Source organism: Gopherus flavomarginatus, chromosome 3, assembly GCF_025201925.1.
Source record: "Gopherus flavomarginatus isolate rGopFla2 chromosome 3, rGopFla2.mat.asm, whole genome shotgun sequence".
NCBI lineage: Eukaryota > Metazoa > Chordata > Testudines > Testudinidae > Gopherus > Gopherus flavomarginatus.
Window position 1 is genome coordinate 9,568,222 of NC_066619.1, and position 17,494 is coordinate 9,585,715.

A 17,494-nucleotide genomic window follows, 5' to 3' on the forward strand; every position below is an offset into this window, starting at 1 on the left:
GGAAATGCAAAGCACTCAAGCATGTGCTTAACTTTCAGCTGTGCTTAATTCCTAATGACTTCAATGGTTCTTCAGCATGGGCTTAAATTTGAGCATGTGCTGCACTGGAGCCTGAATGTCTACACAAGGCGCAAGGCAGTGGGGAATCAGCCCCCTAGTGGCTGAGATGCTGGGAGGTTTAGGTAGGCCACCAGCAAAGATGCAGTCAGTAAAGTGCCTAGTTCTTAAACCTGAGTCTTAGTGTATTAATTAAAGGCTCCCAGTGACTCAGAGCACAGCAATTATAGAGATGCTATTTTTCTCTTTTATGCAAGGAGAAGCTCACCTGATAATACTAATAGTGGCACTTACACAGCACTTTACATTTGCAAAGTGCTGCACCAACAACACATAAACTACACCCTAGTTTGCATTATTTCTTTTACAGCTGTCTCAGAGCAGATTTCAGAGGACGAGGGATAGGGGAAAAGCCCCATGTAGTTTACGTACCTGATCCAAACCCCTCTGAAGTCCATGGAAAGACTCCTTTTGACTTCAGTGGGCTTTAGGTCAGACCCTAAGTCTACCACACTATTACCTATTCTCTGGAGGTGAGATACTTTTTTCTTCAAGAAACCCACTCCCTTCTGTCAGAGTTTTCCTAAGGTGGTTATATTCCTCTTACTGTGCCCACATCAGCCCTCATTTAAAAATGTTACAGTTGCATTATGGTCCATAACACCACCGCTTCCAAAAGCATCACTGCAGTGTTTGGAACATTGCTTGTAAATACTAGGCAGCTGCATGTTTTATTAAGAATAAACTAGAGGACTCTATTTTCCATTCCCTGCCTTCCCCCACAAAACATATTAATATTAGGCCAAATGCATACAGGAGCTTCTGTGGCGCTTACACAACTACAAAGCTTTACTATCAGATGGGACTCTTCACCAGGGGCAGCACGGTCTTGAGAGGTGCTGAGTGAAACTTCAGTAGAACCATCTTGCATCATAATAGGCAGTTCTGTTGAAACCAAAAACATTAGAATTTCATTTTGGAAGAAAACCTGGTGCAGAAAATGTCAACCACCTTGAACCGTCCTGTTTGGACATTTTTGGGGTGAAACATTTCAATTTTCTGTTTTGAAAGGACTTTGTTTTGATTTCTGAACATTTTGTATTATAATATAATGCAAACTTTTTTAAAAGTTGAAATGAAAACATTATGTTTCAATCATGCCCCCCCAAAAAACAATTCCCCCCCCCAGAATTTTCCTTCACCAAATTTAGAAATCTTGAAATCCTTCATAAAACAAAACTTCCATCAGCCAGACTGCTCTAGTGCTGAGCACCTGCATCCTCTAAAAGGCCAGTGAAGGAGGCAGGATTTCGATCAACCTAAAAATTCGCTCTCTCAGTTTCATAAGTTATTTGCTTTTCTCAAACACTGGTGATCACCCCAGGTTTGCCAACCATATCAACCTTTTCACTGAAAGCTTACTTTCTAACCTCACACTTCAGGGTTATTTTCATTTTTCCTCTTACTTGACAGTACTGTTTTTATTTATCTGTATTACAGCAGTGTCTAGAGATCAACTTTACATAGATCAGAGTCCCTTGGGATAGTTACTGCATACATACATAGTAAGAGACAGTCCCATAACCATAGGGTATGTCTACATTGCAAAGACAAATCCGCGGTACCTAGTCTCAGAGGTCGGATCAATTTATTTGGGCTTGTGGGGCTATAAATGAGCCTGAACATGTACATGGCTTTTTTCAGCCCCACTGTCCTACCCTGTAAACCCAAGTAAATTGATCCAGCCTCTGAGACTTGATATCACAGGTTTGTCTTTGCAGTGTGGATGTACCCATAAAGTTAATGCTCTAACTACACTACAGTAGCAAGGTCTGGTAAATAGCTGAGTAATATCAAAACAGATGCACTGCTGTGGCAGATTTCCCTTTACTTCTCCTCCTCCCAGCCAGCTCTGCTGAGTTCTCAGATTTCCTTAGTTTATTTTTCATTATCATTTCCACCAAACAGCCCCTAGTTGCCTTTTTTTATATGTTCTCCCTTTATTTTCTAATCCCCTTTAAAACTAAGAAATTGTTTCCCTCACAAGGTTCAGCTGACAAAATCTACCTCCCACAGAACAATCAGTGAGCTCTGTTTGTGTCCAGCTATGTCCTAACAGAAATGTGCACATCATATTAGCCAAGTGCTAATCTGTATTAACCAGAAGTCTGACTTGTGTCTTTCTTTACAAAAAGGTTTCTTTGCAATCATTTATAAACTGTTTGACCGAGTTCACATGAGTAACTTTTGCATTATTCCATTGGTTTTTCAGCAGTGTGCAGCTTGCCAATTAAAGCATTTGAAGTTGCTGAATTATTTTGTTGGGTGTAATATTTCGTGCAGGTGTATAGAGAATGTGCTGCATTTAATCTCCAGTGGAATGAAAATTGCTGGCACTATGCATTTGTCAACCCCCCCCCAATGATTTTAGAATCTAAATGCAAACACGGTAAGTAGCAAGAATGAATTTGGCATTTAAATTAATTTCATGTCATTGACAGCCCAAGCTTTGTTTGCTGATGGGAGAAGCTAAAACATGCATTCAAGCTATAGAATGGTTTTAGCTGACTGACCAGCACATTTTGCCCATAGAAAGGGGTGCACAGACTGATCTCATCTGCAGAATGGCTGCCTGTTTTTTTGTTTTGTTTTGTTTATCTTCCTGTTTGCTTGTTTTGTTTGTTTGTTTGAAAGTATCTTTCCCCATGAACCAGCAGAGTCCCTCCCAATCCAAACTATCTAGTTGCACACTACAAGTTTCCAATGGCAGCCAATCTGGAGGATTGCATATATCTACCCCTAGACAGCTGCATTATGGAGCTAAAGGAACTGCATCTAAATTCATGAGCCGATAAAAAGTAATCTGGCTAAAGTCTTTTTTTATACCAGAATATACACTGATAATCACACCCCCTTGAATTACAAATGTTCCATAACCATTCAAACTGGTATCGAGTTACTGACATTATTTGAAGTAATGACATAATAAAACACACTTTAAAAGACAAACCCATAATTTACCTACTTCTCGCTTAAAAATATTTCAGAAATCTTTTGAGATCATAATTGATGGGACACCAGATTTCATAGACCATCAAAGACTTGAATAGGTTTTAATAAACCAGGAAAATTAAAGTCACTTTAGCTTACAAGCTGGCTTTAGATTCTCTCTCTTTCCCCTCCCCCTTCTCTTTGCCCAGCTTTTTATTTAACAACCTAAAACTGCAGCTAAAAATTAATTAAAACTTATAGTGACCCACAGCTTTTTCTCATTAACAAAGGTTTGTTTTTTCCCTTATAGGCAATGCAGCAAATCAACATATATTCATATCTTTAATTTGATATTGTTTTAGGGGAGGTACTGTAAAAGGACATGTTTAAAGAACCCAGTTAAGACAATGAAGCAGGCTTGCTGCTTATACAAAGAGTAATGATTAATAAAATGGTGCACATGAGGGCTTAGGGGAACCTATACTATCTATTTAGCTACCAATCTGTATTGGTATCCACCACTGGAACATCTAAGCACTGCACAGAAGTAAAAATCACAAAGATATCTCTCTCTCTTCCTGTCATGTCAGCAAAGAGCCACACTTCACACCCATCCACGTATTTTTATTTCAAAGTCAAATGAAAGAGAAAGGAGGTTAAAGATGTTTTATCCCTGTTTTTGGTCTCCTGGAGACATCTAGATCCAAATCATCAGATGCGCAGAGGTGGAAAGTCTTTATCTTCCAATGCATCAGGAAATTGTAATGAAGCAAATCCTCAATCAAAGGGGCTTGGTTGCATTTTCATCATTAACTAATTACTAGTTTGTATTACTCAAAACCATGCAAGGCTAGAACAGTGAATGAGGGACCAAATCCTGCTCGTGTAACTCATATGAATGGTCTTTGGGGGTTTCTAGTGCTGGTAAAGGAAGCAGAATTAGGTCCTAGAACTCTCTCTCCCACTCACTCACACACACAGAGCAGTCATAACAGCTTATGTGAATTCTGACATCTGTTTTCACATATGACAAAGAAAAGGAAATTAAAATTATTTATGCTGCGAACCAAATATAGAAACTGGGAGGAAACATGACATACATATGACAGCAGGAGTGTAGCATAAATATGGGATTTTAAACTGCTGAACCTCAGCTTCTGTTCCTGTTTACATCACCGGACTCATCCTTTACCACTATCCTCTTGCACAGAAACACAGGATTTACCATATTGGTTCAGATCAGTGGTCCATCTACTGGCCACTTACCAGATGCATTAGGGGAAGTGTAAAAAACTCTTCAGTAGGCAGTGATGGGATAACCTGCCCTCAGGCCAAGTTTCCTCTTGACCCCCCCAAGAATTAGAGTTTGGATTAAGACTTTACCCAGAACAGTTTATAACCGTTCCACTCTCATTCTGATTTTCCTCTGTCTTTCTTCCTCCTTCATGTTTCTTCTACTTCATTTCTATGCTTATCTTCCATGCTCACTGAAACGATGAGGACTGCATCCCACTCCTTGAGTGCAAAACCACCACCTTCTCCTCTTGCAAATCTTTCCTTAAACTCCACTTTGCTCAGCTATTCAAGCACCGACCAACTGCCAGGTAGTTAAATAACACTGCAGTGCTGGGAGATCACACTTCCATCTGTAAAAGAGCAGTCCCTTGACCTGGGTGAGACAAAGGGTTGCCTGATGTTTCCGAACCCTATTGTCTGTTAAAGTGAGATTGTAGGTAATAACTACATTATCATCCATGTACTGTATGGCATTTAGCATGTTGAGCCAGATCCTGTAGATATATTGTCCTAGCCCAATGCAACTGAGAACAGAATCGGACCCAATTTCAGCACTGTAAGCGTGTAGGTGGGTGTGGCTCTCCCTCACTGTCATCTCTGAGGGAGACCACACCCCTTTGCCACATGTTCCTGAAGCAAATGGGGAAATTAGCGGTCTCCGGCCCCAACTCACAGGCAGGGTAGGGCTGCGGATAGTTCAGGGGTACAGACCCTCAGCCAGGGTGGAGTACCATGCAGTCGAAGGCTTTAAGCCTTAGGAAGAGTAGCCATGACTGGTTTAGGGAGGCCAGGACCTCAGCCAGTGTGGGGATCCTAGCAAATGGTCTAGGGCTCCAGCAAGGTTTGAACATCCAGGAAGCAGGCTAGGGCGCCTCCTATGTTCCCTCTAATATTTCCTGTACATGTGTGGAATGAATTTTGTTATGTGCAGCAATATGGAAGTGATGGGTCGTGGGGGTTGGGCCAAGGAGTTCAGAGTGTGGGAGAGGGCTCAGGGCTGGGGCAGAGGGGTGAGGGCTCAGGGCTGGGGCAGAGGGGTGAGGGGTTTGGGACTCCCCCCACTCCTCTCGCCTTGCAGCAGCACCTGGGCTGGGGGGGAAAGGCGCCACTCCCCAACTGCAGCAGGTCTGGGGGTTGGGGCCGGGGAGCAGCCAAAGTCTTCCGCGGGTTCTGGCTGCAGCCGTGGGCTGGACGCATCTGCTGCCCCCGGCAGCTCCTCCGCAATTGAACTGCAGGCCCCACCTCTTATACTTCCTATACCTGTCCCATCCTTCCACTTCTGGCATGGCGGCCTAGGCCTTCTGGGTTCCTCTCACCAGGGGACATCTGGTTCTCCCTCGCTCTCAGTCTCTGAGGGAGGCCACGTCCCTTTTCTACAAGTACTCAGTAGATACTTATACTTTATAATAATATATTTACATTAGACCACTTGTTAACTTTCCAAACACCTTTGTGCTTTCCCTCATGCTGCCCCACATACTTGGGGTAAGCACAACAGAGCTACCTCATTATCCACCTTCAACTCTCTCCTCAAAACTCTCCTTTGATGTTTACCTACACAAAAAAGAACCAAAACCACACCTCGATAATGGTTAGCTGGCGGGTATGCTAAGACCACTGCCCATCATGCTAACCAATATTGTCCCATTGTTTCCTTGTACTCCCCTGTTGGTCTGTCTGCTATCTCTTGTCTTATGCTCAGATTGTAAGATCTTTGGGGGAAGGGACCTTCTCTTTGTACATCACCTAGCACAGTGGGGTCCTGCTCCATGACTAGGGCACCTAGGTGCTGTGGTAATATAAGTAAGTAAGTAAGTAAATAAATACTGTGATAGACTCAGGCCAGTTGGGTACAGCAGAATAGCAGAAGGCAGATATACTGGCCACTGGATTAACAGTTTTCTGTTCCCTGACTGACTAAAATAGGGGCTGCTCCAGACTAATGAGAACACCTGACTCTAATTAACCTGCAAAAAGTCAGGTGAGACAATTAAGCTAATGTGATCACCCGACTCTAATTAAGGCCCTGCTGATATTATAAAAAGGGCTCACTACAGTCAGGCAGAGGAGAGCCAGGGAGCCAGAGGAGAGGAACTGCGACTGAAGGGCTGGTTAATGAAGACACCCTCAAACCATCGGTAAGGGATCTCTAAAGTAAGGGTGAAGAAGGGAGAAGCAGAAGATCTATGGGGAAGTGGCCCAGGGAAATGTAGCAATTCTGGCAGTGAAAGATTGGCTGCCAACAGCTGCTACCATTAGGGTCCGTGGGCCGGAACACGGAGTAGAGGGCAGACTCGGGTTCCCCCCAACCCACCACTACAGGAACATCTCCTGGGAGGGGAAGTCAGGCCCCTGTCAGGACAGGAAGCTAAACTGTTCTGAAATAAGCCCTCAGGGACAACAGAGACTGGGGGAGTTCTCTCACCAACCTCCTTGCTGGCCTATGATGAAAAGAGCTCAGTAGACTGTAACCCTAACCCTAGAGAGAGAAGGGCTACGTGGAGGATCACAGTGAGCCACTGAGGCTAGCAAAAACCGCCTAGAAGTGCAGGACCCACGGGAGCAAGGTCAGAACTCTGCCACAGTACATAAATAAATAAATTAAATAAGAAAACAACATGCCTCATACAGACAGAATTATGTTCTCTTTTAATATACTAAAGAGAAGTAGGAACTTGCCTGCATACTGCACTGGACACCGAGAATTAATTGATTACTAAAGATCATGGGATAGTACACCTATGTTTTTCTACATGCACTCAATCTTACACCAATCTGTCAGAAGACGTATCATTTTCCCCTCTTCTGCATATAAATATAAACACAGCTGCTTTGGAATCCATCTGTTCTATTGACAATGTATTCAAATTGCAAGCAAGCAGTTAATGATGGCCTGCTGAAGCTCAGCAGCATGGACGATGAGAGAGCCTTAGGAGCCACTGAAATGAAAGGGCTTTTCTCTTAATTTCAGTCATGAGAAGACTTTGAACAGAACATGACATCTTAGCCATCTGAGCTTTTTAAATGCGACTTTGGCAGATACACAATGCTCAGCTCTGTGGTACCTAACTAACTGAGGCTTTGAAACATCAAAGCGCTGACACCTTCAAACACTCAAGTAGCTTTCATTGAAAGATTCTTTTCACTAAAGAAGACTAACTCTGCCATTTGAGATCAATGAATTTTTCTGAAACATAGTGTCCTCACTTAAGATTGAAACACATTGGCTGTTTACTATATATTGACTAGCAGTGTCCCAGGTGCAGAAGGCATTTGATTAAATGCATGTCTTTGTGATGGCATGATCCACTACAGAATTAAGGATGACATTTAAAAAAGAAAAGTCATTATAGCAGCAACTAAAATTTCCCAGAGATTTCGCAGTTTATCTTTTCATTTTATTTATGGACTCTCAGATTGTTCCAGGAACAGGAACTGAGATAGCAGGCAAATCGAGTCAGTATTCATCTATGATGTACATTTTTCAAAGGACGTGCCAGTACTGACTATATCTTCACATTAACAAGTATTGCTCTTGAACTTTGCAGCGTTACAGCATCAATTCAGCAGCATAGCATGCCTCTGGCTGTCCATCCACCCTTTAAAAACTAGGTGATCCGCAAAGGTTGTATCCTATTCTTAATGTCCATACAGTTCAGGGTTGTTTGGATCCAGAGCTTTAATTTTTTTTTATTACCATTTATTATTTTTTTCCAGTAGAAACCATTATGTGCTAGGTCCTTCCCAAAGGAGCTTGCATTCCATTCTAGTCATTGGGCTCGCTCTGAAGCTTGGATATACATCTAGCCTTCACTAAAGTTTGGAGTATACTCAGACCTGTGAGTTTGGATGATCATGAGTTTAGGTAAAACCGTTGGATCACAATATGAATACTTAGCTCTTACATAGCAATATATCTCTAAGTGCTTTACAAAGGAGGTCAGTATCCTATACACTATGTTACAGATGGGGAAATTGAAGTACAGACAGCTGAAGTGACTTGTCAAAAGTCTCACATTTGGTACAATTCAGCAGCTGACACTTTGGTATCTTTACTGGAATATGTACCTGTGTGCTACCTAGTATGAAGTTATGGAGCAGATGCTGCTGAATGGATTCTTCCTCTGGAAGGACATGCTGTAAATCACCAGGCTCCATGTGACATCAGCCAACATCCTCACCAGTCAGGGTTCAAACCAGGGCAAAGCATAGAAATGGCTCTAGTTGCACTAGAATATGACCTCCTCACGGTCAAGAATCATCACAAATCTCACTACTTTCCATGGCACACTTCAGCCTTGTCTTCACCAATAAAAATACGTAGCACAATGTGCATTTAAAGAAAAGGAAATTCACTTGCTGCCTTTCCCCTTGAGAAAGAAGGAGAGAAGCACATTGTGCTAGTCACAATGCTTAATGCTCTGCTGGAAGGCACTCAGGCCTGAATAAAACCAGACTAGAACAGAATAGAGTGGTATCAGAGAACACTGCACAATGGTCATAAAAACAGATTTGGAACAAAAGTGGATCACGGAAAAACAGCCTTATACACTTCTGCCAAAAGCAGCATAAATCCTCTGCCCCACCATTGTGCAGGAATAGGAAAAATATGACCTCAATATTCCCATTTCACCATTGACTCATCCCAGAATTGATACTCTTGTGTTGCAGGTGCCCCGAAGTGTAGTAGTGTACCATTAAATTCTAGCTGCAATACCATTATATTGCTATTAGAAACAGCTGCAGAAGAACACAATTTTTCAAATAAATATAAATTGTGAATGGCTGAAATGTGAAAGGCCTTCCAGGTCCTGGGAGCAGGATATTCACGTGTCCTTTGGAACTGATCAAAGTTTTGCACTACACAATGACAGAAAGTACTAAACACTCTTTTAATTATTAATGGTTGGCTCAGCAGGTACATACAGTAAGAACTGATCTCTGGGCCACATCCTAAGCATAGCTCCACTGAAGACAATGAGGCTATGACAATTTGTACCAGCTAGAATCTAAGAGGAATTTGTCTCTGTGTGCTCTGAATCAGTAGTTTTGTTGTTATTTAATGGGGCAAATTACCTTTTGATGTAACTTCACTAATGATAGTGGATTAACACCAAGGATGAATGTGGCCCTCTATGATGAGAAAAAATAAATCTTAGGTTCTCCTCGGCCTTGCCATCCTGAAGTTCACACCTCTCTGTCAAGCGAATGTTTTTACACCTACTCAGCTGGAATACAGTAAGTACTGCATATTGGTAGACTTCATTTTCACACCCACTTATTCATGCATATTTTAATGGTGTTCTCATTAGCAAGTGCAACGCTTTGTACAGGACTTCTTACAGCTGCTCCAAATAGGCACGACCAACTGGAAAGCGCCTGCGTAATTTACACCTTCCTCCCACCCCATGATATTTCAAGAGCTGAACATACAATACATCTATGGCCATCAGCTAGGACCACAAAGAGACTTCTTTCCTATCAACTTATAGGTGTAAAGCAGATGGGATACCCAGCAGAAATAGTGTGAGTGATGCTAGTTGTAATTAGATCTTGTTGGTACTGTTATACATACCCACTTAATTAAGCTTTTTTTAGTATTTCAAACTGTGTTTATACAAATGCTCACAAATGTGTTCTTAATCCTCAAGAAATATGGATGTAATAATTAAGTTTTGTTTAAGTAGCTATTAAACAAGAAAAATAGCTTAACATTTAAATCATATCTGGGTTGTGATCCCGTTATTTTAAATATTATCCCAATTGTTCAACTAATATGCCAGACTGAGAATTACAGCTTCAACAACTGCCAGTGTCTTTTATTGCTAATTCTGCTGCTCACTACTTATTTCATGCCTTGGAATTAGTGATGGGCAAACCTCCAAAAATTCAGCAGTTTGATCTGGGCAAACCTGCCATTGAGAGAGAGTCTGGATTTACAGTTAAGGCTCTGGCCTGCGAATCAGGAGAGCTGGGCTCATTTTGTGATTATACCACAGATTTTGCTGTGATGTTGAAAGAACTATTTAATCTCTCCATGACTCGGGTCCCCATCTGTAAAACAGAGATAACACTATGCCCTTTCTGCCATCCCTTTGTCTGTCTTGTCTATTTAAATTATAAGCTCTTTGGGGGAGGAACTTTTTTTGTGCAGACTCTAGCACAATGGGGCTCCAATCTTGATTGGATCCTGTAGGTGCTGATGCTTCTCTGGATTTTCTAATGTCTCCTTCATTCTTCATAACTTGTTGCTTTGTCCACACAATGAGGTTTCATAAAACCTGGGATTTTTAAACAGAATTGAATTCTGTGCACCAGTGTGCTTGCTTCCAACCCACCCACCTCCTAAAGTTCTAAACACAAGAGCTCCTTCTGTTGCCTGGGAGTATTAACTGCAGCCTTGCTGCTGTTTTGCGTCATGATGGCCACTTCATTACAGTATGTGTCATAAACAGATTGTTAAGGGCTAATGTCTCTTGTACCAGTAAAGGGTTACAGGCAGGGAACGGGACACCTGACCAGAAGACCAATCAGAAGACAAGATACTTTTAAATTTGGGTGGAGGGAAGCTTTTGTGTGTGTTCTTTGTCCGTTGTGGGTTCTTCTCTCGGAGGGTCTGAGAGAGACCAGACATTACTACAGGCTCTCTAAGTTTCTTTTCATATAGTAAGTAAAAACAGGCAGTTTAGGCTTTTTGATTGTTTTTACTCTATTTGCAATTGTGGATCTGGCTGGTTAACTTTTATATGTGTAGTTGCTGGGAATATTTTGATTTGTATTGGTACTGGGGGGAAAGTCTCTTTCTGGTGTCTGTAAGCTATAGGACGCTGTAATATTTACATCCTGAAGTTAGAGATAATTCTTTACTTTTCCTTTCTTTTATTAAAAGATTTCTGTTTTTAGAGAACCTGATTGATTTTTTTCCCTTGTTTCCCTTGTGTTATTCCACAGGATTGGGATAACTCACCAGGACGGGTGGGGGGGAGGCGGGAGGGGGAGAGATAGAATCTCTCTTTGTTTTCCTTGAATCTGTTTGCCTCTTTGTGGAAAGGAAGGGAGATGCTTCTCTGTATGGTGATTTAAGAGGTTGGATCAGTATCTCTCAGGATAGCCCAGGGAGGGAAGTTCTGAGAGGAGGAAAGGTGGGGGAATGGTTTATTTCTCCTTGTTTTAAGAACCCAAGGGATCTGGGTTCTCAGGGTCCCCAGGGAAGGTTGGGGAGGTCAGAGTGCCCCAAAACACTATATTTTTGGGTGGTAGTAGAGCTATCAGATCTAAGCTGGTAATTAAGCTTAGAGGATTCAGGTGCTAGTATCTCATTTTCTGAACTCTAAGGTTCAGATCTGAGAAAGAATGCTATGACATTATGTATCACATATTAATTTAAAGACTTAAGACCAGATACTGACCTGTTCTGAATCAGCATTGCTTCATTGAGGAGATGGCCCCTAATGCTTATTTTTAACATTCAATGTCGAGTTTAAATTTGTAACATTAGCAGATCTGCCATTATAAACTGGGTTCACACAGTTTCAGTTCTCACACACTACAAGACTTTTTTTGAGTCAGAAGTATCCTTAATTTCACTAAACATCCATAACCCAGAATATGCAATGTCTGGAGATAGCAGCCAACCTGGCCAAGATCTGCTGAGACATCCACTTTGGACTTAAGCAGTGTGGCAAAGATGGATGGGCTAGCAAAGGTAAATAAATAATAATAATGGACCTTGAAGTGGGTGTAGTGCTGTATGTAAAGGGGCATGAAGGAGGAGCCATGTGAGATAGATGCTAATGGTATTGCTTACTGCATGCATATAAAGTGTTTAAATACCACTATGTCAATTATCAGTGGGTAGCCGTTTTAGTCTGTATCCATAAAAAACGAGGAGTCTGGTGGCAACTTAAAGACTAACTGATTTATTTGGGCATAAGCTTTCATGGGTAAAAAACCCACTTCTTCAGGTGCATAAAAAACAAATGGACACAAATCAGACATCAGGAATGGCAACATACAAAAGCCAGTAGGAGAACACGTCAATCTCCCTGGACATTCTATAACAGATTTTAAAATAGCCATACTTCAACAAAAAAAATTCAAAAACAGACTTCAAAGAGAAACTGCAAAACTAAAATTCATTTTAAAATTTAACAACATTAATTTGGGACCAAGTGTGGCTGGTTCATTACAAAAGCAACTTGCCCTCTCTTGGCATTGACACCTCCTCATCAATTATTTGGAGTGGACTACACCCACCCTGATTGAATTGGCCCTGTCAACAATAGTTCTGCACTTGTGAGGTAACGCCTTTCTCTTCATGCATAATAATGACCGAGTCTGTAATCTTCACTCCATGCATCTGAAGAAGTGGGGTTTTACCCACAAAAGCTTATACCCAAATAAATCTGTTAGTTTTTAACATGCCACTGGACTCCTCATTGTTTTTGCAAATACCACTATGATGAGTATGTGTAACCGGGCACGACTCACCCCCGCGGCACCTCCTGCTGGTTGCTTCGGGAATTAGCTCAAATTCCAGCTCAGAGCACCCTCTGCAGGCTGGTGATCCACCTTTCCCCTCCTGGCCCCGTGTCCCTCCCTGGACCCCAGTGCCCCTTTTATGTGGGGTTCTGCCCCCTGGCAGTAACCCCCTTCCTCTTTCTTAGGAGTTTCCCCTCCCTGGGAACCCCCCACCCTCTATCCCCACTTTGCCTCAGTGTCTTGGCAACTGCCCAGTCATTGGCTAGCCCCACGCCCTGGGACAGACTGCAGTACTAGCCTCTCATCATCGGCAAAGGGAGTTGGACCTGCTGCCTTGGCCTACCCCTGAGTTGCACCCTGCAATGCCCAGTACCTCTTAGCCTTCTGCTAGGCTGCAGCCTGGGGCTTTCCAGGCAGGAGCTCCCCAGCTCCTCTGCCTTTCCCCAGCCCTGCTTCACCCTAGGTACCTTATCTGGTTCCCTGCAGCCAGGCCCTTCTCTCTCTGAACACAGAGAGAGACTGTCTGGGCTCCTGGCTTCTCTGCCCTTATATAAGGGCCTATTGCTCAGTTTGGGGTGTGGCCCCAGCTACTGCCACTTCCCCAATCAGCCCAGTCTAAAAGGCTGCTTTCTCCAGCCCCAGCCCTTATCCAGGGCTGTTTTAACCCCTTCAGGGCCGGAGCAGAGACCCACTCTGCTACAGTATGGTATAAAAAATAGAAATAGAAGCAAAGATCTAAATTCTCAAATCAGTTCATGGTTTGGGGACTATGTTTGGGCTTTGTTATGTATTTATTTTTCATTTCAAAGTTGCTTTCTTCCATCCATAATTGAAATACCTTGCTCCTGGAAGTGATGCTCACCACCTCTCAGGTATGCTGACCCTGTGAGCAAAAAGAAGACCAGTCCCATGTGTGAGAGACCTACGTTCAGTTCTCTCTGCCACCAAAGTCTTCCTGTGTGGCCTTGGTAAGTCATTTGGTCCCTCAGTGTCCCATCTATAAAATAGGGATAGTATCACTTCTCTACCTCACACAGAGAAGTTGTGAGAATCAGTGAATTAATGATTCTGAGGGGCTCCAACAATACTCTAATGGGGCTCATATAAGCACTTTAGATACAAGTCAGAACTGGTTGATAAAAATGGATAAAACATTTTGCTATTGGAAAATCCAATGCAGTCAAAACAGAAATATTTCATCGGAATGTATCAATTTTATTAAAATGTTGGATGGGAAAAGTCCAAATGGATCTTTTTGAAATTCTTGATGCATTTCAATAATGTTGAAAAAAGTTTTGTTTTGACTTTTGTTTTTATTCATTTATACTTTTATATTAATATATATTTAATATTATATTTATATTCACTCTATTTAATGTTTTATATTCTTGTTGTGGTTCAGGAGCTGCACCTGTGACCTCTCTTTTCTTCTTGGGCAGTGTCTCCAAGAGATAGGCCTCTCCCTGAATTTCTACAAGAGTTGAACCCCACAATTCAACTAAAGAGTGGCTCCCTCTTGCTTCCTATAGATCCATGCTGAAAACAGGGATCCCTGAGTTTACGTGGCAGAATCTCCAGGTTCCTTTGCTTTCGACAATCCCTGGCATCCCAACCTTCAATGGAAAAATTCACAGGAAACTCCACATATTGAAAATTCTGACATTTTCTCATGTCCTACATGGATTATTCCTGTGCAGGGGAAAATTAGACACTTTATTCCTACTAGGACCTTTCTTGGGCAAAATTCCCATTGGGTTAGTTGACCTCAGTAAGAATTGAAGAACAGCTGCAGGATTTGACCACATATGATTGGCTATCTAAAGCAAGGGTCAACCTTTCAGAAGTACTGTGCCGAGTCTTCATTTATTCACTGTAATTTAAGGTTTTGCATGCCAGTAATACATGTGAACGTTTTTAGAAGGTCTCTTTCTGTAAGTCTATAATATATAACTAAATGATTGTTGTATGTAAAGTAAATAAGGATTTTAAAATGTTTAAGAAGCTTCATTTAAAATTAAATTAAAATGCAGAGTCCCTCGGACTGGTGGCAAGGACCCAGGCAGTGTGAGTGCCGCCTTTGGCATGCGTGCCATAGGTTGCCTACCTCTGATCTAAAGTGTGAACCTGTGTGCTAGCACAGTCACAAACACATGTGGGTTGCCATAAGCCACAATAGCCCCTATGCATCTTGTGCGTGAATGATATCTCCATGACTTACAATTCCATCCCCACTTGCTGTTTGCTCTGCATGGGGATTTGCTGATTGCATGCCAGCATAGCAACTAGAGAGGTGAAACTGAAGCTCTGTCCCTCCTGTCCTTCTGCTCCAGGGAGAGAACAAGAGTGCACACAACCTTGTTTACACCTGCATGTCCAAGATACAGATAACCCACCTATAAAGGTATATAAGAGGAGATCTGACTCCCTTGAACAAATTGGCAGTCTAAGCCACAATCTAGCCTATGTGATTAAGGAACAACAACTGTACCACTCTGTACAGTGCAAATGAATATTACAAAATCTACAGGAATCTATGGGGAAGGTTCTCTACTCATTTCTCATAAAGACTCCATTCTCATTTCCTAATATGAAGTTTGCAGTTATCCAGAAGGAGAGCAGAAACTGCATCTTAGACCCAGCAACCTAGATATTAAAAATTGCAATGCCTAGAGGAAAAGTACAGGGGGCTTCTGCAAATCGCCCCTCTCTCTCTCTCTCTCTCTCTCTCTTTTTTCTTTAAATTTAAAAACAAACCTCTAATTGGTTTTCATTCAGCTTTAAATTAGGGAAGATTTATGAAAACGGGACTTGAAGGGCTCATTTTCAGTGGATTTGATATTATTGATTAACTGATATTTAGACTCCCGAGGCATCGCTTCTCATTGTGCTAAATAAGCATAAAAATACTACAAGCAATTAATTGCATGCTTTTTGTGCCATGCTTTGAGATGGTCTATCAGCCCTTTATTAATATTAATGAGCAGAATTAGCACCAAAGATCAGGGACCCATGATAGCTAGAACCTGCAAAGACCCTACAGCTCTCGTGCTTTATTATTTTTTAATCAAAGCGGCTGACTTGAAGGCACAAAATTAGAGAACTGAGTATTTTATGATTCCACAACGATTCAAATTAAAATGATCTATACTTGCATAATTCCAACACACCATTTTGTGCTACTTAAAAACAGTTAAAAATTGCATCAATTCACAATGTAAGGGCCACAAGTTTCCTTTTCATAGTGAATGGGACTTTGTATCAGTAGTTCTCAACTTACACATGTGGTCATGATAATCACACACACGCACACACAAAATAAGCCAACATATATGATGGCAACTTTCAGGTTGTAAATTACCTTGACAAAAGTAAGGAAATTCTGAGTTAAGGTTGCTGATCCTTCCATCAGCCAATGTTGACTGGATAAAATTGAGCAAAGGTAAAGTTAAGCTGAATTTGAAGGGAAAGAATTTTAAACTCCTGGGACCTGAGACCTTGGCCCACATTCTCTGCTGGTCTAAACAGACATAGTTCTGCTGCCTTCATATAGGTATATAAAGTACCATGCACATTTTATATTATTATATTTAAAAAAAACAGTTGCGCCTACAGGCCCCAACTGAGACCAGGGTACTATTGTACTAGGGGCTGTACACATTCAGCATAGCCTGAGTCTGGCTAACTCAGTTGGTAGAGCATCAGACTCTTATTCTGAGGGTCCAGGGTTCAAGTCCCTAGTCAGGTGATAAACTACTCACAAAGATCTTCAAAATCTGTCTTTCTGGAGTCCTCTTTGATTGGGGGGGGGAGGGATAGCTCAGTGGTTTGAGCATCAGCCTGCTAAACCCAGGGTTGTGAATTCAGTCCTTGAAGGGGGCCATTTGGGACAAAAATCTATCTTGGGATTGGTCCTACCTTGAGCAAGATGTTGGATTAGATGACCTCCTGAGGTCCCTTCCAACCCTGATAGTCTATGACAATACCTGGAGGGAAACAGAAGGCTGAAGTGACTTGCTTGAGGTCAATAAAAGACTCGGGGTTGGAACACAGGTCTGACCATAGCAGCCTAGTCACTGGACCACATTGCCTCCCTTACAGTTACTTGTATATAACACAGGGCTTTTCAGCAGTAGCTCTCCAAGTACTTTACAGCAGAAACAATTTTCATCATCCTCATTATACAGGTGGAGAAACTGGCGCACAATTAAAATAGCAGGTCCAAACACTTTCCTCTAAGTAGCTGATTTGTCCCTAGTCAGCAACAGAATAGGTGGAATTGTCTGATATGGTAATTCCCAGTTCCTCTTCTGAGATATGTCAAAGTGCATTGATCTTCAGCTCCTGCTAGCAAATCCTCAAAGAACTGCAGTATGGATTGAAAAACATGGTTCAAACATCTGCGATTGGCCCATAATCCACATATCATTGATATAGTACAATAGGCCATTAGAGTAACCTGCCATTGTGTTCTTAAAAGTCCTAAATCCATGGATCATCAATGTAATAGAAGGAAACAGTTCCTTCAAAGGGTTTACAATCTATCTTATCAATGTGGATTTAAGGAAACAGCAGACCTCTGCACACACAGTAACTCTGCATATCAAAAAACACCTTGTGAGATCTTACCAGAAGAAAGATGCTGTGCATGCAAAGTAGCAAGAGTTTGAAA

At 41.9% G+C, this 17,494-nt stretch overlaps 1 non-coding gene across 1 annotated transcript; it reads left to right on the forward strand.

Moving 5' to 3' along the window:
• Window positions 1-16,497: 16,497 nt before the first annotated feature.
• TRNAK-CUU (transfer RNA lysine (anticodon CUU)) lies at window positions 16,498-16,570 on the forward strand. Its single transcript has one exon. It is a non-coding gene; the product is annotated as a tRNA-Lys (tRNA).
• Window positions 16,571-17,494: the final 924 nt, after the last annotated feature.